At 29.3% G+C, this 26,713-nt stretch overlaps 1 long non-coding RNA gene across 1 annotated transcript in view; it reads right to left on the bottom strand.

Annotated features, from left to right (window-relative positions):
• The window catches only part of LOC113363542, a 29,820-nt gene extending 3,328 nt beyond the window's left edge, over nt 1–26,492 (bottom strand). The window contains exons 1-2 of the long non-coding RNA XR_003365915.1: nt 25,993–26,492; nt 13,288–13,373 (exon numbers count right to left, since the gene is read on the bottom strand). This is a non-coding gene — a long non-coding RNA (uncharacterized LOC113363542). The remainder of the gene's footprint in view (nt 1–13,287; nt 13,374–25,992) is intronic.
• Between the last annotated feature and the right edge of the window lie 221 nt (nt 26,493–26,713).

Genomic DNA, 26,713 nt, shown 5'->3' with positions numbered 1-26,713 from the left:
TTATGTTTGTCCAAAAATCATATTTTCTAATTTCAAGAAAATCATTCCTTGATCATTTTCAATATTTCATCACATGATAGTAAAAAATTTGTAAATATCGACAAGTTAATAGCTATTTGAAAAATCAACAAGGGCTCGCATTGAGCAGCTCACAATTTTAGAAACAGATCTATTACTACTTGGGAAAGATAGTCAAAGTATAGTTAAAGTAGTTTGTTAACTATTATAAGATGATTCATCTTATGACATTAAAATTTAGAAAAATATTTTACTAATTTCAATTAACATTTATGATTATTTGTGTGAGAATTGAAGAATCTGTATTTTCAGTTCTCACTGTTTGACCCGCGCTAAAAATATAATTTACAAATCACATTTGAATTAAAAAGATCGTAATTTACAAAAGAACAAAAACAAGCAAAAAATATCATCGTCTTCAAAAAACTGTTGCTATTGAATTTAACGAAAAAAATACATACAGACAAAACAAAAAATATTTGTTTGCATGGATGCCTAAAATTATTTAAACTAAGTCATCGATCTAAAAGCTCAATCCTTTAATGATCCATTTATTACATGTTTGCTATTTTACATACTGTGGTATGGGTTTAGGTTTACGTTTTACTTGAGATAACATAATTTCGTGCTTGCGTCTTAATTAAGAGAAACATTACTTCAGAATGTTTATTGATGTAAAATTCCAATAATATTAGGTCATGATGCTTTATTTACCCGGGCTGAATAAGCACACATTTCATAGAAGGAGGAGCTTCTTGATTAATAATGCACAGGAATCGAAAAATTAAATTAGACTTAGAATAATAATAAAAAGTTGTAAGTTGCATTTTGCCTTGTGGCAAATTGCATAAACTTTCCGATAAGTGTATATAATCGGTTTATTCAATAATGGTTTTTGAATTATAGATAATCTGCCAGTTTACATGTCTACCTGTCTTGCTGTCCACCTGTGTACTTATCTACATTTATTACCGTTCACCTGTTTACCTTTCTTTGTTTTATTTTCCCATTTAGTATGTTTACATGTATCTTCAAAATAGAGGGTTTAGAGTTAAAGTAAATATGGAAACTTCATCAGCTTGCTTGGTTGAAGCAGGAGTCCCACAAGAAGTGTACTGGATCCATACCTTTACATTCTCTATACTAGCGATTTTCCTACAGATGAAAATTTAACAACTGCCACATTTGCCGATGATATTGCTATTCTATCTCCAGATCCTGATCCAGTTGTAGCATCGAGAAGGCTTCAGAGTCATCTAAGAGTCATTGAAAAATGGACTAGCAAATGGCGCATAAAAATCAATGACAATAAATCAACCCATGTAATATTCACACTTAACAAATCTTCTTGCCCAGCAGTTCAATTTCATGATAAGACAATTCCAGTTAAAATATCAACAAAATACCTCGGGATGATATTAGATAGCAAACTAACCTGGAAGCAACACATACTTTCAAAAATAGCTCTAGTAAAAAATAGAACTAAGGAAATTTACTGGCTTATAGGTAACAAATCCAAATTACCTATTGAAAGCAAGATACTAATATATAAAACAATAATAAAGCCGATATGGACCTACGGTGTGGAATTATAGGGATGTGCAAAAAAATCTCACATTGATTCAATACAACGATCAAAAATCAAAAATTCTAAGGCAGATCGTAAACGCTTTATGGTATGTCAGTAACAAAATTATTCATGACGACTTGAACATACCATTTGTGGAAGATGTAATTAGCAGTACCAGTCATCGCCATTTTGAGAAGTTGGAATCCCATCCCAATGAAATAGTAAAACATCTTCTTGAAGAACCCCGATCTACGATGCTCAAAAGAAAAGTTCCAATTGATTTGAAGATAGATCAATCTCGATAAAGACCAGACTCAGCCCTCGATATATACCTCAGCTAGATTAGTTGTGCACTTAATGGAGTGGCATCTATTATAATTTTTAAAAATTCAGCCAATCTATTTATGTGTGTGTATATGACTGTGTGTGAGTATGTTTACTGTGTGAGTGAGTACAAATATAGCACAATAGCTCATAGAATTTTGTAAATTCTGATTGCTATTAAATAAAGTATAAAAAAAGTATGTTCACATGTCTACCTGTCTACCTATTTACCCGTCCGCTATTTACCTGTCTAAGTGTCAATGTCTCTACATTTATACCAGTCATCCTACCTTTATATCTATCTTTCTGCTTTTTACTTGTTAACGTGTCTACCTGTATACCTGTTTAATTCAACAACTAACTATCTGCCTGTTTACTTTTAATATACCATTCCACTTTACTACCTTTTTGCCCGTCTACCTATTTACTCGTTTACCTTTCTACATTTATACATTTCTCGCTGTTCACCTATCTACCTGTCTATATGTCCTATCTATCTACCTGTCTACCTGTCTGTCAATAAATGACTTGTATTGATTTGAAAAGCCGCCCCTGTAATTGTTACACAAAATGTATCAAGATTTTTCTATCATTATTGATATAAATGTATTTAAGGTGATGGCTAGTTACACATCTTTTGCCTTCTACTATGAAATACCAGTATCATTAAAAAATTTAATAATTTGCTTGTTTTTGAGATAATGATGGTGGATTAAAAAATTAAAACTTACACTTTTAAAAAGCTGAAAACAACAATAACAAAAAAGAACTCTCAATGATTTTACTCAGAATTATAAATATTTAAGCAAAATTCGACACATTGGATGTCTTCTAAAGATCGCACTCGTACACACAGGTAGTCAAGTGACGCTCGTAGCGAAAGGGTTACTAGGCTATTAGAATGATCAGTCGGCCTTTTTTTATACTTTGTTTTATTATATTGATGTAATAAAACTTTTAATATTGCTTTATTTTTAGTAAGCTTTTACGACGTTGCCGCAGCAATATCGCATAAAATTATGAACATAAAACTTTAAACACGATTACGTAATATATGCATAAATGTGCAAACACCATTATTAAGTATAAACAACTTCGATAAACGGCCATTTGTTTATTCCACCACGATATTAATCAGGATTAAGTTCGTCATCGATAAAATTGTAATAACTATGAATATGGAAATATAAAATAAGTATAACGATACGAGAATACCTACGTAATTAGAACACTTTTGATTACATTAATATTATAAACAGTGAAAATACTGCCTACATCAATCGTTCGTCAGGTAAATTTCTCAAACAGGTAAAGGTGATAATCAGAGTGAGACTAATTATTAGTTATGCATGCACTATGAGAATTGTTAAAAGAAATTGTAATGAATCACTCTGAACAAATGCGCGGTGTATGATTACCGATAAATGTGTGCATTTCTTTTTTATATTTATTTTTTCTTTCTAAAAATAGGTGAAACTAGTGATGCATGGCGTTTTTTATTTAAATCGGACGCTTCGTTATCTCAAAAACTAAAATACCATTTTCGGCACTTTTTGCCCCGTATCTCCGAAACGGTTTGATCTGTCTTTACCAAAACCTAATCAGCGGGTCTCCTTATCAGTAGGAATCGAATGTTTTTTTAATTATTCAAATCGGTTGCTCCGTATTCGCGAAAAAGGTCAACGAAATTTTGTATCCGCACAAACACACATACATACATTTTTTCTAAGGTAAGCCAAAATGTTCAGAAACCCCTGAAACGTAAAGATCTATAAAAAATTTCAGTATCTCTTTTTTGCGATCACCATAATTTACCCTACGAAAAGTTAATAAACAAGGTTAGTTATGAATTATACAATAATATTCATACGCAAAAGGATTTTCAATACGAAATATCATCCAAAGTCTAAAAATTCCAATTTTAAATGAGCAAACTTTAACAATAGCGTAGAGAGAAAAGTAAAAGCCCGCGGATAAAAGGGTCCACTATCATTATCTCAGAAAAAGCAAAGTATTAAATTTTTCAATGATACTATTTTAAAGTAGAAGGCAAAAAATGTTAACCAACTATCACCTTAAGTTGCCTTCGATCTGTCTTCTTAATATCCATCAAATAAAAATTCGTAAAATTGATAAACCTATAATAAGCAATCGATCACAATTGTAGTATTACACCTATTATCGCTTATTTTAAGCTTAATAAACAAATATTGTTATTATTCCAGAAAATCTAAGCCATTCGATAAGTTCTTCAATTACTCAATTATCGCAGACAATTAACTCAATCAATTTCATAAACAATCACACTTCTATTTGAAATGTTCTCATCAAATTGTTTGTAAATTGCAAATTGGTTGCAAATATCAAATTGTTTGTAAATTTTCGGATATATCAACTTATAATTTTATATAAATTACTAGCTGACCCGGCAAACGTTGTTTTGCTAAGTAAGGTATATTCTAAACAATTTCTAGAGAATCAAAAATATTAATACTATAAGTGTATAAGGATGTGTTGTTTGAATGCTATATACAATGAGGTATTATAAAAACAATAAACCCCATTAGTTTGTCTATGTTTTGTCAATTCAATAAAAAAGCTACCAACAGAAGAAAATACTTTTACTATGGATTTTCAAAGATGACCGTTTATCTCCCAATATCAAAGTCATAAGAATCAAGGTTATAGCTGGTTATACATCTTTCTCCCTTCACTTTCAAATAATGTTGTTAAACAATGCTTCAGCTTTACTGGATTTTGACACTTTGGTCGTGAAACTTTTAACCCCGTACCTTCATATATTACTAACCATTCTTTGATAAATTCTGGGAAATTATAACTGGGAATAAGTTATTCGACAAAATGTACATGTAAATGTAAGTAATGCTCTTTTTCAGTCTTGGTCGCCGCATTATTATTAAACTTCACTTCACCTTATATATATATATATATATATATATATATATATATATATATAGTATCATAGATTGAATAAACTACATGGATTTTGTTTAGGTAACAAGTACGTTGAAAATTTATAATAAAATATATAATAAAAAAAAAAAATTGAGTACAATTTTGTAGTTTTTCCATTCGAATAAATTTTTAAAATAATTCCACCCGTTTTTTAAAAAGGCTGATAAAAGATCTACGCATGTTTGAAGAAAATCAACACTCATGTTTTCAATAGCAGCTCAAATGTCAAACAAATTGCGATGGGTAACTGGTAAAGTTACTATATGTTTGTTATACATTGATGTTTATAGCAAGTTATTAAGAATATTGTGCAACAATAAATGATGTAAATGTAATATCGAGCCGATCGTAATAAATGTCAGTTCCGAACTGTGTCGGTTGATCAAGGGCCTGGTATGCGAGAGATCTAACCGCGCGATAAACCCATTTATCGGCTTCTCTCTTCGAGTACCGCGAGTACCGCGAGTACCGCACACACCTGTCCGTAGGCCGCGTGACCGCCATCACCTCACCTCATCTGCCCTTAGTTCTTAGTTCTCACACTAATGCGGTGGCTGGTAAAGAAATATTGATAACATCGCAAGTCAAAAATGACACTTGTGTTTATCCTTAAATTTTTTTTCTAAAACTTACCTAGTATTTTACGCTAATTTCAAATATATCTTCTGTTTTTCCGTACTAGCTCTTCATTCTTTCAGTTTTACGAGTCCAACAAGGTTCTGTATTAGGACCTTTATTGTATCTATTATACACCAATAACCTTAAAGACGCAAAATTAAAGGGAAAATACATATTATATGCAGACGATACAGCCATAGTATATGCGGATGAGGATAAAAAAAGACTCGAAGATACTATAAACACGGACATGAAAATATACACCGAGTGGCTAACTGAAAATAAACTAACAATTAACATCGACAAAACAAAATACATATATTTCAAACATAGAAAAAATGCCGAGAACACTAAACTAAATATTAAAATAAATAATAGAGAAATAGAAGAAGTGGAAAGCATAAAATACTTAGGACTGATAATAAATGAAAAACTGTCATGGACAGAACATATAAACAAAATAAAAAGAACGATAGGAACATTAACAGGGGCATTGAAAAGGATCCACTCTTTCGGCAAAAAAAAAATAAAATGCTAATTCTTAAAACGCAAATAATACCTATAATTTTATATGGAATAACAACATGGAGCCTAACAACTAAAGCTAACCTAAATGACATACAGAGAATAATGAATAAAGCCATAAAAATAGCATATAATGTACCACATCTAACACCCACCAAATACTTACAGAGAGAAACAAGTAATCATTCACTAAATAACATAATTAAAATAGAGAAGTGCAAAGTAATACACAAAATGAAATTTAACCGAATTAAAACAAGTGCAACAATAGACATAAATCAAGATATACATGGACACTACACTAGACAACATAACAATTTTTACATTGAACACAATAGAAAGAAGAATTTGAGAGAAAATGTCATATGGAGTGCTAGCAAAATATATAACGAATTGCCAAACGATATTAAGATGATCAACGATGACGATAATTTTAAAAGAAAAATAAAGAAATACTATTAGGAAATTGAAGACAAAGAAGACTGAAGATTTATATATAAGGATATTTTAATTATAATAGATATTATATTAATGAAATAGTTAAATGGAATGTATATATAAAATATGAAAACTGTTTTTCATAATCTCTCATACCAGACACCTCTGTCTGACAGATATGAAAATAATGTATATATGTAAATTAAAAAAAAAACTACTGGGCAGATTTTGCCATAATTGTCCAATGCTATGGAAAAGCTATGCTACGTTCCATTTCGCATATAAATCGTATTGAATACTGTCAAAATGCCATGTATTTGTAGTACGATCAGGAGTTTTACACATAAAATGCAACTTCATTCGTATGTTATTAACCCATATCAGAAAGATCCAGCTATCATAAGATCGGTTTGTTTGACATTTGTGCGTTTTCTAGGGTAGGTTTTGTATCTGACAACCTGGCAAAACGCCTGACTGCACAGGAACCACATTAGTGCAGTAAACGGAGAGGAAAAAAGTGTATAACTTCTGAATTTTTTTACTGTGCTCCGAATTGAATGAAATTTTGGAATTAGGTTCATCTTATCCTCAAGTTCAAAAGTGAAAACAATTCGGGTTGCGCCATTACCCCCCGGGGGGGTGACACCCCCTCTCAATTGTGTAATTACATTTTTTCAAAATAACGTCGGAAATCGATAGAAGAATTAGTTAGTTTCTATCGATTTCCGACGTTATTTTAAAAAAATGTAATTACACAATTGAGAGGGGGTGTCATCCCCCGGGGTGTGGTGGCGCAATCCGAAGTGTTTTCACTTTTGAACTTGAGGGTTAGATGAACCTTATTCCAAAATTTCATTCAATTCGGAGCACAGTAAAAAAATTCAGACCTAAAACGCTCCGTTTACTGCACTACATGGCTTTTGTCAGTATTCGGTACGATTTGTATGCGAAATAAAACGTAACATAGTCTTGCCATAACATTGGTCTATTTTACGGCAGAATCTGCCATAAGAGTTTTATTTGCTGTTTTTGGTATGACTCCGACTCTAAGATGTAGCGCGCATGATCCAGATAGTTTTTGATTCATCTATGGTGAATGTGTTTTCGACAAATACTAAAAATCTATATCAAAGCGTTTTTCAAGCACCTTGAAATTGAATGGTTCACTCAAGACAAACATGGGTTCTTCCAAAAATGTGTCACAATTGCGTAGTGTAATGTCCAAAAGAAAAAATGCTATAATTTTAATACGACCGTCTTTTAGAAAAAACCCTCAGAATCATCTGTGTGGTAAATAACAATAGAATAAATTCAGGCAATCGAAGCAAATGATCATAACCCCGTAAACCCAATAAACTTGGAGTCTGCTTACGACCATCTACACTACCTCTATCCATGCTAATGATAAACCTAGAACATCAAAATCTTTTGCCTACTATGCAATGGATTGACCAACGTTAAAAAAGAGAGAAAGCGTTTAAAACTAATATATTTGATGATCCACAAATTAAGCAACTCTTAAAAAAATCCATGGTTTGTAAATTTTATTAATAAAATCGAGAAGAAAACTAGGAAGTCAGGCGAAAAAATCTACCAAGGCATCAGGACTTTGGAGGAATATCAAATGAGGTGGGACGACCACATGATGGCTTAGGAGGAAATCAGTGAGACCTTGTCCATGCCAAAAAATTATATAAAAATATTTCTGGAAGTATAAAATGAAATATCTGTTATTTTTTATTGTGATTTGAAGTATAACTATCGCATGGGTATATCTCGAAAACTACAGCTCTTAGCAAAGTTTTGTTATTTTTTTTTGGAATCAGTATTATGAAAAGCATCATAACATCTTAGGATAAAGAAAATTACTGTCACGCAGAATAATTTATCACAAAAAGATAGGAGAACTGTTTGGGCTGCCACATGTAGAAAAAACTATTAGGTATTAAGTAAAATCTGATCAGCACAACATTCATAGGACTCTGAAGTTCTGATTGCAGTTCAAAAATAATAATAAAAATAATATTAATATTACACATTAAACATTACTTATTGAATCTTACTTTTCTTTTTATTTCTTCTGCAATAAGTTCTTTTTAAATAGCAATTAGTATTGTGAAGTTGAAAAACAAACATAATGGTGAGTATCAAATGGTGAAACTCATGTCAATATCATGGAATAAATTGAATATATGACGATGTTTCCATTTCTGCACTTGCTATACTATTGTTGTTGCACAAAAATAACATGGAAAATAACTTTGCCCTATTATGAAAATATTATAATTTCGTTTTTAGCTGCCACATTATAAATATACAGAAATTGCAGAGAATGCCATTCGCGCGTGAAACTATTTCTATAGTGCGGATGTTTCGATGCACGGATCGCTTAACGATTCCTTATTCTGCAATTCAGTTTTTATAATATCTTTACATCAAAACAATCACTCGATGAATGAGAAATAAATACAGAAGAATCTTGTTTTTCATTTACTGAGAAAATTCCTCCAGAAAAAAAGTAACAAGAAAATATTCCAGCTTTTCCGTTACATTGTTATTTATCTACATATTTTCAAACAAAACTAACAATGTTCTTGATTGTTCAAATTGATCCAATTACAAACTGTTTCTACATATGTGCTGTGTTATTATGAGATATTTGAACAAAATTAGTAGATACCAAAATCACACTTTTCTTTTAGAGAAAAAAAAAGACAAAAAAATAGGAAATCAGATGTCAAAGAAAGTTCATCAAAGCTTCAATAAAGTTTGTCAAATATGCATTCTCAAATTATAAAAATTATTGTGTCACATGTAAAATGTAATTTTTAGATATTAGAACAAAGTAGATATTATCATTTCATCAGAAAATACTTCTTGAATCTAAACAATAAAAAAATCAAAAATATTTATTTCTATTGCCCATTTTTGAATCATTCAAATCGGATACTCCGTTCTTTCAATAACTCTTTCTATTGTCTGCACTCTTTGCTCCATATCTCCATAACGACTGGACCTGCTTTTGCCAAAAACTAATCAAATCATATCCCTATCAATAGGAATCGAATGCTTTTTGAACCATTCAAATCGGTTGATCCGTGCGCCTGAAAACGTGAACGAAATATTGCGGACACACAAAACACCCACACTTATCCATTTTTTCTGAGCCAAAATGTTCAGAAACCTCCAAAAACGTGAAGACTTTCTCTATAGGAAAAGTTAATAAATATAAACAGTGATCTTTGTAACTATCTTTACATTTTAGGCACATGCAATAATTGCAAAAAGCAAAATTCAAATTCTAACATCTTTTACAAATATTGCTCAATGGCTTTAAAAATTCCTAATAAAATTGGAAATTGGTCTTGCAACTATTTAATTTCATGACAAGGAACAAAAAAATTAATCGACTGGATGTAAATGAAAATTTAAAGTGTGTATGGTAAATTTATTTATATAAAATCGATAGAAAATATTAACGTCAGAAACTTAACTAATGGTTATTTATTGTATAAGATTGTTAGATACTAATCACCTGCCAATGTGTCGATAAATTATAAATGAACATATATGTATAATGTATTTATATATATATATATATATATATATATATATATATATATATATATATATATATACGATATATATATATGTGTGTGTGTGTGTGTGTTTGTGTAAAAATGGAGAAAAATATATAACTACATTTTGCATTTTTGGCATGCCGAAGAAGGGATAAAATATAAAGTTTGTTCAATGAAATTCAGATGCAAAAAGAACAATAATTATTGCATAGTCTTCCACTATAAGCAATTCTATCTACAATTTACTAGATTTAAAATAAATTTTAAATTAATCGTCACACAGCACAATAATCAAAATAGGGATTACTTCAATAGACTAATTTTTTTGTTATCTTGTTAATTATGATCTGTCATACTAGGACATTCAGTAATTATTTTGACGGTTATATGACTTTTTGAATGGAAAGCAACCCAGCAGTTGTCCAATTCAGTTGTGACTAATTAACTACACGAAATATTTGTTGACATTTTAAGATTTTATATGCAACCTACGAAAAGTTATTTTTGAGGTCTGTAACCTAAAGTGGAAATTTGACATCAATGCTGCCTGATGTCGGACTTGGCCGTGGCTGGGATCGAACCAGCAAATACAGAACTAGTTTGTGCTAGCCCACGTCAGAACTAATTACACTACTAGGCCTATGGACTTAAATAAAAGTTAGTTCACAATTGAAGAAAAAAATCTAGGCAACAAAAGTATTCGCTTCAACTAATACGTTATATAATTACTCATGTACATATATAATTATATATATATATATATATATATATATATATATATATAAATATAGAGGTCGTAGTTATAGAGTTTCTCTTTATTTTATGGAAATTTAGCACAATTGTAAGATCAATTGTAAATAGCGATCCATTGATATTTACAGGTATTTCTCTAGGTGTGTCATGGATGTAAAACTAATGTAATTGAACCATTGTGAATTTGTTTATGTAATAGGAACGGCTTCTTCTATATTATGATTGCTAATTAAATTAACCAATTTTTAATGGTTAAATAAAATATCTTGTTAAAATATATGTTAAATATGTTAAATAATTAATGTTATTTTATCAATAAGTGTTAATTAATTTTAAGTTAGATTGCACAAAATCATTTCTTTTTTATAGAAAAGAATGTCCTATATTTTGATGCATCCGTCAGTATTACTTACATTTGATGATAGTGAGATGATTTGATTAAAAAAAATGTGATTCGTACATAAAACCAATACATAGTTCTTTGCAGAAGTTTGGTTGAAAAAGTTATATTTAGTTAACCAGTTATAAGTTATATTTAATTAACCAGACAATTAACAAGATAATTATTTTGATAAATTTGATTTTTTTACTATAGAAAATATCTTGGAAATGTCCAAATCAGAAAGAGTTTATTATAATAATATGAAGAGCTATTGAAAATACTAAAAGAATTACCAGCATTTTTAAAAAACAAATAAAATAAAAAAACAAACAAAACTGCGACATCCTATACTTATGAAATTGATAATATACTAACCAACAATGCACATTCATTTTAATGTTTTCAACATAGATCACCCAGAAAAGATTAAATAAAATATTCCTATGTCAAAAATTTATTATGTACTTACTGATAATTATATACGCAAATAATATTTTTCGCGCATTGGTATGAAATGATAAATTTGGTATGAAATGAAATGATAAACAATAAAAATATTTCTGATACTGTATAAAATTTAAATGCTTTAGTCGAGTAAGAAATCAAAATTTTGATAAAACTAATAAGGGTTTTATAAGGTGACCATATTTTTTAAAGTCAAAACCGGGATGGCAATTTTTAGTTATGCTAATCCGGGACAAGGGGGAGGGTAGGCCTTTAAAAAATAAATGATACATTAAGAAAACAGTTTTTTATATGAATCAGTTTTTTAATCAGAATTATTTCAATTTCTGGCATATCTCAGCTGCTTTTTGGCAATAATAATGTCGGCAAGAAAACAGTTTTTTATATGAATCAGTTTTTTAATCAGAATTATTTCAATTTCTGACATATCTCAGCTGCTTTTCGGCAATAATAATGTATCTACATTAATATCGAATATATTCTAATAATGTCTAACATAGTAATATTGTAATAAGCTCATTATTTAACCTAAATTCAAATTTCAAGTGAAATGACATTTCTGGCAGGTGAAATGTTTTCAATGCCAAACAATGATATGTTGTTTAATCTTATTTTGTTTATTTATTTCTACAATTATACGATATTTTTATAATCATTTAAATCCTAAAAAATCACTTAAACTTCAAAAAGATTTATCTAAATTCGAATAACCGTGAAGGAGTAATTTCCATTCATACATCTGTACAGAAGAATTTCATATATACGATATATATATATATATATATATATATATATTATAACACGAACATTATTACCTTCCCAAAGTTTCAAGTCATTATGCCTACTAATCGACGCCTTTGGCTCGAAAGAACATATATTTCTACGCCATTCCCTTACAATGAAAATGCAAATTACGAACTTCAAGCACATAACTTTAGCTATATTTTTATAAGCTATGTTAATTGTTAACCAGTAATAATTTATTATATTACTGTTTAGTTATTTATCGACGATTACCGTCGACCCATTATACCTAAGAGTTGCCTTGTCACTTTCTAACTAATAATATGCAACAGCCAATTTGCAACGAGAATAAATTCGAATATGTCTTTAGTTGAATGATTTAGCTAAACAATTTTGCATGTAGGTTTATTATTAGAAAATGACTTCATGACTTCAAGTATTTTACGCATCGACCACTTTATTTATGTAAGTGTTAACAAAACCACTTCTAAAATTGTGAGTATCGAACAAGGAAATCGGAACTAATATCATACTATAGATTTCAACATTTTGATATCAGAATCTGTATGCCACATATAATAAAATTGATAAATAATAATTTATAGCAGTATGTTCAATTTTACATATCCATTAAAGTGTGAATTTGCATTTCGTCAGCTAGTAATTTCTGAGAATGAAACTGAGGTTCATAATTGAATATTTTATGTTATATGCACAAGAGATAATCTCAGGAGCACACTCTTGCAGAAGATAAATACAAAATTTAATTAAGATTATATAGCTTATATACATTTAGTAAATTTAATGCTTAATTAAACATACTGCTATAATAAAATAGATTTATTAACTAATGAATTTATTTATAATTTTGCATAACTCTATATAATAAATACCTCATTTTCCATGGGTACCACAGCCTCATATTTGCAAACTGTATATGCATCATTGTGTTGAGGATTACTGAGGGCCATTTCTAAGCCTAAAAATAAAAAAAATATTAGTTTTTAATTTTTAACCTAAAATTTTAATAATTCAATATAGTAAATATAAAGTAATGTCTATATATGTTAAAAAATGTACCATCACATAAAGGTTCTAAATCTAATATGAATGTATTTTGTTTATGGTATTTCTGTAATCTGTAGTAAAGATTACTAATTTGTGATATTTGGTACCAATGGCTTTGAGAATGCTGCCCAATGATTGCCTATTCTATTATTTTAGGCTAACCAATGATTGTTATTTACTAATTGTTATAATATTTTGACTTTTTGCAGCAATGCACAGAAAAAAAATATATTTCTTTTCTATGTCTAATTCAAAACCATGTGGTCTCAAGTTATAATTATAATATATATAATTATGTAACCAATGATTGTCAATTTCTAATTATGATAATATTTTAACTTTTTGCACCAATGACAAAAAATATTCTAATTTCTGACCAGTTTTCAACCAAATATGAGAATATCACTACTTCTTGATATAAAGTCGCAAGCAACGCAAGGATTTGAACTTAAAACCTTGTGGTTACAAGATATGATTATATAAACAATTGATTATAATGTTTTTGCAACTGTGATAAAATTTTAGCTTTATTCAGCAATGCTAGAAAAAAGAATATAATTCTGATCCATTTTCAAGTGAAAATGGCAATATCACTACTGCTTGATGTAAGGTAGCAAACAAGACAAGGATTTGAGCTCAAAACCTTATGGTCGCAAGATATAATGATATAAACAATTAATTATGTAACCACCGGTTATTCTTTTGTAACTGTGAAAATACTTTAAGTTTTTGCAGCAATGCCCAGAAAAGAAATTTATATTTCTGATCAATTTTCAAGTAATACTGGAAATATCACCACTGCTCATAAGGTCACCCAAAACCTTGTAGTCGCAAGTCATAATTATTAAAATAATGAATTGAGCAATATTATTGCCCATTATTATAACTTGGACATACTACATTATTAATTTATAAATTTGTATTTTTATATCTTTATAAACCATTACAACGCGCAAAGAAAATAAATATGTATGCAAATTTGATAAATATATATAAATGTAGCGGAGCTAGGGGCTAATTGTAATGTGGGTAAGAAGTAACAAGCGTTTTTCAATGGGTTCTTAAACGAAATTACAAGGTATAATTTGTAACACGGCATTATTTCTATAAAATAATCAATTGGGAAATAATGAACATTAGTTATGGAATTATTTTCATTTGATTTGGAAGAGGAATTTAAAGCATTTACCTAATCAAAACTATTACAATTTTAAGAAAAACTGTTACAACAAGCCCCAAGCTCCCCCATGTGTAAAAAGTGTAAATAAAAAAGTATATATGAATAAGACAACAAAAGTCTAAATGATGTCAATAACAACTATTGACCAATAGTATTGATTGAAGAATTGTAAAGATCTGCTGTAATTCGGACAAATTTAGTATGTCATTGGGACATAATGTTTGTGTGAGCTTGTATATACATAATAAGTACACTAAAATAATATGAACAAGTGATAACTGTACGTTTCTTGACCAGTTTAGGATTTTTTTTTTTATTATTTGAAGAGAAATCAGTGCTACTCTGATGCTGTTTTATACTCTGCTATAATATGCCTGACTTTTTTAGAAAGCAACTCTATTTCTATTTGTGACAATTTTTTTTACTTAACTTTTGATATCAGGTTACACTTAGCGCGAAATATAAACTCGTGGACCTATTCTGCCGCATAACAAAAAACAATGTTATGGCAAGGCTATGTTAAGAAGATCTTGCCATACAAATCCGTTCTAAATATTACCAAAACCCATGTAGTTGCTGCGTAGTCAGGCGTTTTTCTCAGGTTGTCAGATAGAAAACCTAACCTAGAAACCGTACAAATGTCAAATAAACGATCTTAGATAACAGGGTCTTTCTGACACAGCTTCATAACATACGAGTGACGTTGCAGTGTATGTGTAAAACGCCTGAATGAACAGCAAGTACATGACATTTTAACAGTATTCAGTATGATTCATTAGCATAATGTATGCAAGTTAGAGCGTAACATGGCCTTGCTATAACATTGGTCTGTTATGAGGCAGAATCGACCCATCGATTCTGTGATTGCAAGTCAGAAGCTCTTATTAATTAAATTAATTCTTTTCAATTTTATCACAAGAAAACCTAATTATCGTAGTATGCAATATTTGAATTAAAAAAATTTGCAAAGAAAACAATGTGTAAAACCTGTTTACTACATATCGAAATGACATGTTTATAACATTAACATCAAGACATGCCCTACAAAGTCAATATATTGCAACATATTTCTTCAACAAACTTTAAATGCACATGTACGTATGTATATTAAAAAAATAACAAAAAACAAATTCGTTTACAGAAATAATTGCTAAACAATGACGCCCGTTAATCGTTCTTTTACTTAAAATCAAATAAAATATGGTTATCATTAATAATTTCGGCTTACAATATAAACTCATAAATGAAGACTAACGAGAAATATTTACAATTATACAGAATGTTAAATTTAGTAAAAAAGCAATAATTGTGCCGTTTCAAAGTCAGACAACAAAAACATAAAAATAACCAGACGTTTCTGAATATTTTGTTGAAAATAACCAGACATTTCTGAATATTTTTTATATAAAAAATCGTGTTGATGTTTTCATAAGCCGTCGTGTGGGTGTCCCTACAATTAATTTCGAATTTATTATCTAAATCAATATTCTGCTACAGATGTTCAGACTATACAGGTTTGCGGAGGAGTGCATAAATTTGTGATCATTAAAATAAAAAATAAACGTTCAATATGATTCGCTTTTTTATATGTTGATCGATTTCTAGACATAATTATTTAATCAAAATATTTGTGTAAATATTACTATGATAACCAACATTTTTTAACTTTTTGATATTTTTATTTTTTTTTCTCAACGTCTCAAGTCGTTCTGAATCAGGTGAGATCAAATTTGAAAATTGTAAATGTGTGTATGCAAGACAAAATTTAATCCTTTGTCTCTACTTTATCAAAATTGGATACATTGTAATAAAAAATTCAAATAAAAAATCATTCGAAAAGGATCCAAAATCTCGCTCTTTATTATTTCGTTTAGCTTTTTGCGACGATCGTCCGAGCCGTTTCTGTACAATTAGCAGATGAGTCTAAAAGTTTTGGTAGAGGTTTTAGACAATTAACGTTATTGTTAGTGTAATTGCCTAAAAATTAACCTTAGGTTGAAAAGTATCAGAATATATATTCTTATTTGTTAGATCTATTTATTAACAATTTCAGAATCATAAATCTTTTTGAATGCAGATAGTTAATTGACAAAAATTAAACTATTTCCAAAATATCAATAAGAGAATTTTTTACAATATGCCAATACTAACGTTAAATGTAAATTTTTAGATATTTTAGAAAAAAAAATCATTCTTGCATCAATAAATTATCAGTTTATCAATAATAGCTTTATAAGATTCAAAAATTTATTGAAATTCCACAAGTTTTTGGTACTGACTACCAATACCATTCAAAATTTCTGATTTTTGATCAATGTTTAATATTAGAGGACATTGGCAAAAGAATGGAATTCAGTTTAATCCTAATATGGATTTCAATAACAATATTTCGGCTTTAAAAGTAAATGATTTGATTTACAGGTTTCAAATTAGCATTTTATAAAAACATATGTCGCAGTTTAAAATAGTAGTGTGGAGGTGTTAATCATTATTGATTAATTTAAATAAACTATAAGATTTTGATATAATTGATTATTCAGCAGTTAAATTAAACAAGTGTGAGGCATTTGGAATAGAAGTTAGTCGACAATAAAACGTATGTGTGACTGATAATAATATTAAATTCAAAGCTACAAACCTTATATTTATGTTTTCTTCTTTTATTTTTTATCGTCATCAATTAGCTTTTTAATTTGATTCAAAATAATTTTCCGGAATTCATAAAATTTAAAATTGCTAAATGCTGTTCATTTAATTCAATATTCCTCGTTCAAATTGTCAGTTCATGGATTTAAATGTTTTTCTCTAAAAATTTATAAATATTTGCAATTTTCATTTGATTTAATTCGAAATGAAAATTCGAAAAACCAGAAATTTTTGTTCAGATTTTTGTTCTAATTATTTTTAAAATCTGATTAATTTAATAAACCCTTAGGTCAATATAAAAAGAGATGTTCTCACCGCCTGCCCTAGGCAATTTTGTTTGAAATTGCACAAAGCATTTTAATTACTATTTAAATATCTAGACCAGATCATATCATATAACAGCCAGAATTTCTGGTTTATGTATATATATATATATATATATATATATATATATATATATATAGTATATACGGATATGTGGTACAACTATGACATAAAATGTTTCTCAGAACGCAAACAGTTTTTTTCTTCAATTTAACCAGAACGGAAATTCAAACTAAATTTCTCATGGTATAAGTAAGTTGCAATGTCATTCCACAAACTATTTATATGGTACAGCTTTTAAAATAATTTTATAGTATTTATCCGTTCAATTATAATATTAATAAATGAATAATAATAATTTATTTATTAAAAAAAAAGAATAAAAAATCACGTTTTAGTCGACAGTTCTAGATTTTTTCATCGTGGATAATCAAAATATTTAAGAATAAAAAAAATGCTAAAACTATCCATGTGGTATCTATATGGAACTTTTATCAAAAACATAATATTCTGACAAATATGTTTTCTCTATTACAATTTGAAACTTAGCTTCAACATCCAGCAATTATAACATCAAACGCAAATTAGATAGTTTATCCAATTCTTTAAATACAATAGAAGATTCAGAACTTATTGATAAACTTTTACTCAAACAACTAAAAATTTCATGGCATCTGACTACTTAATTTGATCATTTGTACAACCATATTTCCTTTATGTACATACCAATTTATTTGAAATTTTTTAAAAAAGTTCTTATTTAATTAACTTTATAAAAGCTTACAAGTGGGTAGGGTAAAATGGACCAACTGAACCTTTAACCTGGCAAACGTGTAAACAATAAAAAAATTGTAAATAAAAAAGTAATTTAAATTAACAAAAAAAATTTTACAAGAGATATGTTAAATAAATTTCATTTTAAATAATGTTATGATTTTAAGTTCCAACTCTGATGATGAATATTTTTGACGAAATGCCAGATCAATGTTGTATACAGTGTAACCTCTATAAAAATGTACTCTGTAAATTTATAATTTGCATTGTATGAATAATGTAGCTAATATTTCATTAAATCCCTTCAAAATAATACATTGGATCTATTTGCCTCCTTGGTGTCTCATTAGACCCCACCTATGGGGTAAAAAGTACCTGATGACAAACAGGAAAAAAAATACATTTCTTCAATGATGAATTAACTCAAAGTTTTACTGAAAATGATCAGGTGGTTGGTTGATATGTGTAAAATTTTGTGATATAATTAGTTTGGTTTTCACAATTGCTCAATGTCAAGTTGAACCTTTGTAGCCCATTCTATCATATTATTAATCTTGTCACCTTAATTCTTGAAAAGCGGTTAAGAGCTACGGGAATGATTTAGAGGTCCCGGGTTCGATGCCCACTTCGAGCAGCCTGTTGTCAAGCAGCAGTGACAACAATTTTCACTTGGAAATATAGGTAGCAATATGTTTCCAAGTGAAAATAGCCCTCACCCGGCATTGCTGCATCAATAAAAATACTCGCTCTATTACAGAAATTGTAATAGTAATACATCATACAGAGATGCGGCAACTGATTGGGTTGCCATCTGTCAAACATATTAGTATTAAGTCAAATCAGCACAATGGCTTGTAGGACTATTAGGCTCTGATTGCTTCAAAAATTAAAAAAAAAACTCCGTCAAAATCTATCAATATGTTACTATCAGCTACTGAAGACATTATAGAATAATTAATCACGACTTGTTCAGGAAAAAATGATTAAGTTAATAATGCAATTCCAACAGATCATGCATTTTTTCCAAATTTGATTAAGTACTCAAATTTAGTAAAAAAAATTAATGTGCTGAAATTACATGATAACAATGGTAACAATGGTAACAATGGTAACGTAGTTATATCCGTACTTTGATCGTATCCTTCTATCAACTTATTTCGAATAAGTAGTTAAATAATAAAAATTCATTATCGTTGTTTAACAAAACATTGTTCTACGCGACAGGTAATCTCACACGCGGCAGAGCAAGAATGCTGAGATCATTTTTTCTCCATGTCATACCAATTATAGACACATAACACAGTACAGAGGCAGACGGTTGCGTCACGAAACATCAAGGATTCCGCGCGTGCTGCTCGATACTGTCACCAATGCCACGAGCTACGAACAAAACACAGACAATTAGTTGATATACAATTGATTTGCATTTACCTGCGAACATAAACTATAACTCTAGCCTCTAGCCTTTGTAGATAAATGTTATTTTTGAAACTCGAAATTTTTCTTTCTTCACATGTTTGCACTCATTTCATCATAATCAGCAAATTTTTTGGTAGTACTTAGAATGTCTAAATTGGATGCCAATCCATTTATTGGGCGTCCAGGTATGATGGTATCCTGTTTTGCTGTTAGGTATCCGAGAGTGGTCGTTTTTGCTTCTAGAAGGTCTTAAACGCATGGATATGAGTGGTTTGCGATTATCTTTTGATAATTGTTGCTATAAATCTGAAATTCCAATGTACTATATGAATACTAAGATCTTAATGTATAAGCCAATTTTGTACATATTTAGGGTTCTCATATATTTCTCACATATCTTTCTTATTATATTTTTAACAGCAATCAGAACCTTACGTCCTATAAGCTGTTGGGCTGAAAATTCTCCTTTTTTCGTATTTTTTAGATGGTAACCCAATGGTTAATCCATCCATATTTGGTGATATTTTGTTATTAGATTTAATCTAATAGGGCTGACTTTTTATTGGTGGAGCAATGCCGGGCAAGGGCTATTTTCACTTGGGAACATATTGCAATCTATATTTCCAAGTGAAAATCGTTGTCACTGCTGCCTGACAACAGACTGCTCGAAGTGGGTATCGAACCCAGGACCTCTGAAACAAGTCCCGTCGCTCTTAACCGCTTACCTACGGGCGAGCCCTATTTCTCACATATATTCCTAAAAATATGTGCAATTTTTCTGTGCCTAATCTTTTACCATACTGGAGTGTAAAATTTTATATTATTCTTGTTCTTCAATCATGGGTTTAGCTCAATGTATATATCCCATTCTTGCCTCTAAGGTTTGACATTCACACGAAATATGGTACATTGCTTCTGATGCTTTACCATACTGCTGCGAAGTGTATTGTATTATTACTAATTACCAGAGATGGGTTTTCCCTAATGTATCTCATTTTTGTCTCTCATATATTTGATACTCACAAGGAATGTGGTCCATTGCTTCGATCCTTTACACTGTAGTACATAGGCTTTTGTATTGTTCCTATTATGGTTTTTAGCTCAATGCATCTCAGTTTTGTTTCTCTTAGATTTTACATTCCCAAGAAATATGGTCCATTGTTTTTAATCCTTTACCATACTGCTACGTAGTATATTTATTATTCCTATTCTTCAGAGATGGGTTTTGCTCAATATATCTAATTTTTGGCTCTTAGAGATTTAAAATTCACAAAAAATATGGTCCATTGTTTCTGATCCTTTACCACATTGCTATGTAAGACTTTGTATTATTCCTATAGATGGTTGTAGTTCAATGTATTTTATTTTTGTTTCTCGTAGATTTTACATTCCTAAAAATATGGTCCATGGATCCTTTACCTGGTATCTAAGCTTTTTTTTATATTTCTATTCTCCAGAGATAGGTTTTAGAACAATTTACCTCATTCTTGCCTCTCATAAATTTCAAATTTGCAAAAAGTATATAGTCCATTGTTTCTAATCCTTTACCATACCTTCACGTAGTATATTGTATTATTCCTATTCGCCAGAGAGAGATTTTGCTCCATGTGTCTCATTCTTGTTTCTGATAGATTTTACATTACCAACCAATATGGTTCATTGTTTCTGATCATTTTCCACATTACTCTATAGATTTCTATAATGTGGTCAATTGTTTCTGATCTTTTACTATACTGCAACGTAGGCTTTTGTATTATTTTGCTCAACGTATCTTATTTTTGTCTCAAATTTTACATTGACAAAAAGTAGGGTCCACTGTTTTCAATTCTATACCACCCTGACACTTAGGATTTTGTATCATTTCTATTCTCCATAGATGGGTTCAATGCAACTAATTTCTGTCTCTCACAGAATACATTGCCAAAAAAAATGGTCCATTGTTTCTGATCCTTTGCTTTACTGGTACGTAGGCTGTATTATTTCCTTTCCTCATAGATGAGTTTTGCTCAATGTATCCTATAGATTTGCCATTCACAAAAAATATAGTACATGGTATATTATTGCATTATTCCTATTCTCCAGAAAAGAGTTTTACTTAATTCATCTTATTCTAGCCTTGCATAGATTTTGCATTCCCAAAAATATTAGGAAAAGCAATGATTAATTATTACTCTATTAAGATTTGGTATTCAAAAATATCAGTTCTACCATTTTCAAAATTAACTACTACTTAATAACAATAATATTAGGACCACCACTGGGCGACTTGAAATGCCCTTTCTTTTTTATATTAATCAAAAAAATTACTAGATGTCATATTTTATAGACAGTTGTAATTACTAAATGAAATAAAAAAAAATAATAAAAAATATCAGTTCTGTGGGAACACAAGATAAGAAGCAAGAACTTTTTTTTTAATATATTTAGCCTCTATTAACGAATTGTTTTTTTTAATTTTTTATTATGTTCAATACATCAAAAATGAAATTATCAAATTATTAACTTTTAATTTATGAAATTGCTTTTTTATGACATTGTTACAGTTCTCGCATTTTCTTCAAAAAATTATAATAATTTTATATCAAATTCTCAGGCCAATAGATCACTAATGACGTACATGCATAAAATGATTCAGGCTATGATAATAAAATGCTTATTGCATCCGCAATCAATAAGCTGAAGACTAATGTTACTTTCTATAACATTGACACAAGTTAAAATTAATTAATAGAAATATAAACGCGACATTCAACTGATGGAATGCACAAAGATTTCTTTGAAAACGTGGGAAAATAGAAAATTTTGATATTAAAAATTATATACCTGAATCGCATTTTTTAGCCTCTAGGATACCGAATTATTTGAAACCTTAATTAATATAATTTCTTGATGAATATATCCGTAATTTAATTTATATAAAAAATGTATTAAATAAACATATATTCATATGAAATAACATAATAAATTATCTTCATAGGAAAAGACTGGTAAATGTATCATCTATGATGACAAATTGATATTCTGCTAATTTCAAACAAGTTTTTATGTCTTACAATAAGTTGCGTTAAGATTTTTCAGATTTTTTCAAATTATTAAGAACAGCAATTACTAATAGCAATTAGAATTAATGTGATACAATTTCTTAACTATGGTGAGATTGATGTAGAAGGCAACCCAATGGTTATCTATTTAATATGATTATATTGTTATTTCTTAAACTATTATTTATATCTTTTCAATAGACAAATTTAAAAAAATTCTAAATTTTAATTAACAAAAATGAGGTTGTGTGGAATATTGAAATATGTTTTTCTATATTGGACCCACAGATGAAACGTAACAGTTCCGAAACATAAATACTTTTTTTTTTAGTTTTGATAGTGTGTTCAGATATAGAAGAAAAAAATCAATAAAAAGGGCATATTCATATTTTTACATAAATATTAATAAAATATAGTATCTTTTTTTCAAATGTGTGTATTTTAAGTATTTTGTGTGATATAATATATATTTAAAATATCGAGAATATTAGATCAGCGCGACATATACTACATCCATGCTACATCATTATCTATAACAAAAATACACAAAATGGCACAATTAAAGAAAAAAACTCAAATATTAGCTACGTGAATTTTAAAGAAACGAAATTACAATTTGTGATATGTATTTCTACAGAAATTCTGACGATTGTATGTAACTATAGTGGCGAAACGTTGTAAACAAATACCATCTTCAAAAAAACTTTAATTTATTTTTATTTTGGATTAAATTGAGATTGGATCATACATACATTATTATACCATAATCAAAATTGTTATACTATTGTTAATTAAAAAAAACTAATTTTAACTTTGAAGTAAGAAATACTAATGTATATGTTATAGAACAAATCTTAGTAATTTATCGAAATTTGCAAGATAGTATATACAAATATACATTATACATTACAAAAAAACTAAAATTTCACTAAATGTGAGTTCATAGACATATGAATCATAACATAGAAGCAAAACGCATGTCGTAAGATCTATATATAACAAAATAATATAAGATCTATCTTAATTATACATTCAAAACATATAAGTATGAATCAACAACCAATAATTTTAAATTTACTTTTATATTGTCATATGCATATTGCACAATAATAAATGTATGAAATGTGAATTTTAATTTCCATTTTGTAGTTTATGATATTTTTTTAATGTACATTGATAATTAACACGTTAATCGCCACTATAATATCATAAAAAACTTGTATATGGGTAACTTCAATTCAATTTCCATAGTAACTATATGGGATAATTTAGTTAAAAATATACCAAGGATATTCAGCGTATCAAAGAATATTTTTTGCCAAAATTTATCAAAAAAAATGTTTTATGTATATTATTTTTTTAAAACTATTTTTAAAATTCTGTTTCTTAAGAAGTTATACAATTTTCCGGTTGATTTGTCAGGTAAAGAAGCTAGGGACTTGTTATAACAGATTTTTTAAAAATTAATACATATTGAAATCCACAGATTATAATTCTACAAAATAAATATGAATAGTTGTAACTATTATAGTGCTGTACCTGTAACTATACCTATACCGAATCAAGTAAAAATATATCCACAAATGTTGTTCATTATTTCATAATTAATCAATTTCTAGAATAAGTGCAGTGTTACAACTTACCTCGTTTTTGGAGCTAGTTGTAACATCTACAAGAGCAAAACCGAGAAAGAAATCACAATAATGTTTCTGATAATTCATTATCTACTTATTCAAGAAAATTAACTTATTTTTAAGTAATTCTTTTCATACATCAAAGCAGATTTAACATAAAAAAAATATAAAATGCCTCTTGTAACAATCGACTTGTAAAAAAAATTATCATGTATCAACGTAAACTGCAATATTATAACACAGAATAAAGGTATAATGTCTTCTGTACAAATCTTACAAATTTTGTATAAAATTTTTGTATGGTATAACTAGCCCCAAAGTTTTGGTTCATCTAACCCCAGATGTGATTTTTTAAGTTATTGTAATCGTCCAAAAATCGAAAATGAAAATTTTTACATTTCTCGACGTTTTGAAGGTTTGTGAACATTTTGCCATACCTTTGTCAGAAAAAATGAATGTGTGTGAGTGTATGTATGTAAGTATACAATTTTTCAGTCACGTTTTCGGCCGCACGAATCAACCGATTTGAATGGTTCAAAAAACATTCGATTCCTATTGATAAGGAGATGTCCTGATTAGTTTTTGACAAAGGCAGGTCCAGCCGTTTCGGAGTTACGGAGCAAAGAGTGCAGAAAATTGAAATCGAGTTTTTGAGAGATCGGAGCATCCGATTTGAATGATCCTAAAATCATTCAATGCATAATGTCGGCGAGAAGGAGTGATTAGTTTTCGGCAAAGGCACGTCCAGCGGTTTCGGAGATACAGAGCTAAATGTGCAAAAAATGGCAGTTTTTGAGAGAACTAAGCGTCCAATTTGAATTATTCAAAGAACTTTCTGCTTGTTTTAACAAAATAATTGCTTTTGAAAAAAAAACTTTATAAAGTTTTAATATACTTTAAACAAATATTTTCAGCTTTGCAATTCAGTTTATATAATTCTTATAAATAATAGACAATATCACGATATTTATAATAATATATTTGAAAATATTTAATATTCCTCGAACATTTCGTTACGGTACGGAAAGTTCCAGCAATTTGCCTTAAGGCACGATGCCATACACACCACTAGTTTAATTTAATATCATAAAGAGTAATCAATTTCAAGCAAATTAAGATATATAATATTCAAAATTAGTCGATAATAATAACGCAACGAACTCAAAATTTTATGATAGTACAATTTTATATGTCAGAATTTTACATGTCAAAAATGACGGACCTGTACAGTTCTGTTTATTGTGCACAACTACTTATATGTCCAATCGAGACAAAAAAATATTTTAATTAAGATTATATTGAAAAACGCATGTTGCTAGTTACCCCCGTCACAGATAGCCCCTAGTTCTCCTATATTTGTCTTATAGGGCTAATGTAGAACTTCTTAGTGTCAGACACATACGACTGACATGACGATCAAAGTGTTAATATCGAGTATTTCCAAATAAACTATCCATCACCACAAACGTCATTTGCTTACTGATAACGCGCACATGTATCACATCGCCTCACCTTGTCAAATATGTAAACAGTCTTCGCATTTGAGCAACACCACTAATTAATCCAAGAATTTCACGTCAAACCAAACATTTCTCGATCACAAATTTAACTGCACTGGCATAGATTGTAATGTACTTGTAAATTTATATAATACCTTTATAAAAACACAATACAAAATGCACAAAAATTATGGGAATCTGATTGTGAGAAAGACCTCGTGCGTTCTGAGTTCTGAGTTCTGAGTTAGCGACTCGAGCGCCTGTTCGGCTGAGGCCTTCATTCCATCTCAGATGGCGTGGGCTCACTACTAGTTGTTCAACAGTTTGTCCATATACGCGAATAAGAAATCGGCGGTGAACCAGTCGGATACAGGACCGCATTAATAACCCACACTCGGGGCACATTATATTATACATAATAAAATAGAAATAATATCGCTCTGTAATGTTTCGAGTCTATCTATCAGCATAGACCTTATAATAAATAAATATATGGACTGCTGGTCGAGCACAAAGAAGTGTCAAAACTGAGTGGAGAATATTCGTATTATTCGCCAGTTTTCGAAGGTTTTCGGCAACACTCGTTCATCCCGTGTCGTCACTATCGCCTTTCATGTTTTGACACTTTTTACCAGGAAATACATATAAAAACTAGCAGTCCATGTATTTACAGGAATTTCCAGGCATTTTACACATAAAAGCACATAAAAACATATAAAAACTATTGGGGCGCA

This window comes from Ctenocephalides felis, unplaced genomic scaffold (assembly GCF_003426905.1).
Source record: "Ctenocephalides felis isolate EL2017-DRISC unplaced genomic scaffold, ASM342690v1 CF-g0.4_SCAFFOLD_00845, whole genome shotgun sequence".
Classification (NCBI taxonomy): domain Eukaryota; kingdom Metazoa; phylum Arthropoda; class Insecta; order Siphonaptera; family Pulicidae; genus Ctenocephalides; species Ctenocephalides felis.
Note: the sequence above shows the minus strand (reverse complement) of the source record. Positions and strands in the feature narration are given on the sequence as shown.